The sequence below is a fragment of the Drosophila santomea genome, unplaced genomic scaffold (genome assembly GCF_016746245.2).
Source record: "Drosophila santomea strain STO CAGO 1482 unplaced genomic scaffold, Prin_Dsan_1.1 Segkk9_quiver_pilon_scaf, whole genome shotgun sequence".
Taxonomy (NCBI): Eukaryota; Metazoa; Arthropoda; class Insecta; order Diptera; family Drosophilidae; genus Drosophila; species Drosophila santomea.
Window position 1 is genome coordinate 284,595 of NW_025319030.1, and position 2,379 is coordinate 286,973.

The 2,379-nt window shown below is 43.9% G+C and overlaps 1 pseudogene; it reads right to left on the reverse strand.

The window, feature by feature from the left end:
* Nucleotides 1–403: 403 nt before the first annotated feature.
* On the reverse strand, nucleotides 404–2,118 carry LOC120457993 (annotated as a pseudogene).
* Nucleotides 2,119–2,379: the final 261 nt, after the last annotated feature.

Here is a 2,379-nt window from a genome sequence, read left to right on the forward strand (position 1 = left end):
TGCTGAGACAAATGTTCAAGCCAAGGAAAGGAAACGAAATTTGCATGACTACAAAATTAAAAACTGCTTTGGAGGATACATAGTTATACGGCTTACTTTGCACACCCTGGCAGAGGGTATACTGATACTAGTGAGAAGTTGGCTTAGCAATTCTGCAGTATGTATAATCTTTGTAAAATCGATGTTTAATTAAAATCTAATCAATAGCAGAGTAACGGGTATTTGATAGCAGAGAAAGAATTCCACACCTATTCATTCTAAAGAACAAAATAATGATTGAACCGATTTTTGAGCCATTGAATTGTTTACCAAAGCGTTCTCAGCTTTATTATAATTACTATTCTACTTTCAATCACATCCTTACATTATTCTGTTTGTAACTCGTAAGTTACATTTTTTTTGGTCAGTCGTAGTCCATTGGTTTCTTTTTGGTGACGTCTATGGTGGCCTTTCGGTGATTGGCCATAAGAGGGTACAGCTTCTGCAGCATATTATCCGCCTCACCCGTGGTCATGGCAAACACCTGGACCATTCCCGTCTCATGAACACCACCCCGCCGCCACCCCGTGAACTGCCTTGTCCACGTAGTAGACATACTTCATATGGGGCTCTGGAGAAAGAACGCTTAACGCAGTGAACTCCGGCAAAGAGATCCCAAAGGGAAAGTGGGCGCAGGAAATGAGACGCAGATGTAGAAGCTTGTTTGAGGGGTCCATTGATTATCAAGACACTGCCATCGGACCAAATCCAGGCTATCTGTGTGGCCTCATACCGGATTTGGATCACATCGATGTCGTTATTGTAAACGGCGTTTCTTAGGAACCTAACCGTATTTTGCAGATCCAAGTTCTTATTCATACTCAGTGTGCAATACATTTTGCAAAAATTCATATCGACGTGCATGCGAAATTCCTCGACCTTGCGCCTTTTGGGACGCCTTAGGATTCTAATCCTCTGGAGGCACTTGTCCAAGTGATCTGGCAGAGGCGGAAGCAGAAGACATCTCCTCAAATTCTCCACCGATTTTGATCCAAACTGCTGGTTCCACTTTGAGCGGAGTCTCTTAGCTTGGGGGTCCCTGAACTCCGTCATGGTTTGGTCAATGATGTACTCGAGGAAAACTGTGAAGCTGTTCTGCCATCCAGTCTCCGCTGAGACATTTCTGTTGCTTTCTCCCAGAACTCGGGGCTTCATTTGCTCCTTGCTGATCTCGGTTTCGAAGTCAATGGCCTCTGGTTCTGCATCAGTTGGATTGTTGGAACTGTCCTCATAGATGAGGAGTTGCAATTGTTGGGAAATGGTTTCACTGCATTGCTGTACACAACTCTGAATAGCTTCCTCATCCTCGGGTCTCGGGGGTAATGGTTTAATGTCTTTGACCTCGAGGATAACTGGCTTTTCTGTTTTTTCCACAATGAATTCAGTTGCTTTCTCTGGTTCCTTTTCTGGAATATTTTCAACAGAAACCTTTTCGTTGGGTGGGGGTTTCCACAACTCAGGCTCTACGGAATCAGGTTTCTGCGGCATTTCGAACACCTTTGGAGAAAACTTTTTCCAAACATCCTTTTCCTGGGAGATAAGGTCCTTGGGCTTTAGTAACTCAAGCAGAAGATCCCGATTCTTCTCATGTTCTCTTGCTAGGCTTAATAACATATCAAACTCTTCTATATCACTGTGGGGTTCGTTAAGGCCCTCCGATTTTATCCATTCCTTGATTGCCCGCTGCTCTTCGATTCCAATGGTGAAGCTAGCAAAGGCGACATCTTCATTGTCCAGAATCCGAGGCTTCTTGGCGTCACTATCGACCTTTCCCTTTGAATCCGATTCTTCTATATTATTATAGGATCCGTTGAGCCCCTCCGATTCTATCCACTGATCCAAGACCCGCCACTCATTTTTTTCGATTTTCTTCTCAAAACCAGTTTCAAAAGTATTCTTATTATATAGGTTTTCGTCAAATCGAATTGTTTTCGGAGGAAATTCATTGAAGTTTTGAGATTTCGTTAATCTCAGAGGCGGAGTTTTGGAAGCCTCCGAATTCGCCATGCAAAACAAAGGCCATATAGCATCCGAGGGCTTTATAAGCCCCTTCTTCACATCCATATAGATCTTCCAAATATCCTCTGACGACAGCAGATCTGTATCATACTCATCCACCAAAGTCCCCTTGAGGGTTCTGTATCGACGGTAGGTTTTGGAACAGTTTGACGCACATTTGGAGATATTTTTCCTTCGTTGGGGCATCGTCGACTCTTGACAATGCTTGATGAACTTGGAGGTGGCATTTGCCAGTTTTTGGGAAGCACGTTAGAATTCTCCTCGAGTCCAAAGTCCGGAACAACATTGACGATGCGGAACTTGGAGGGTATGGGGTTTGGG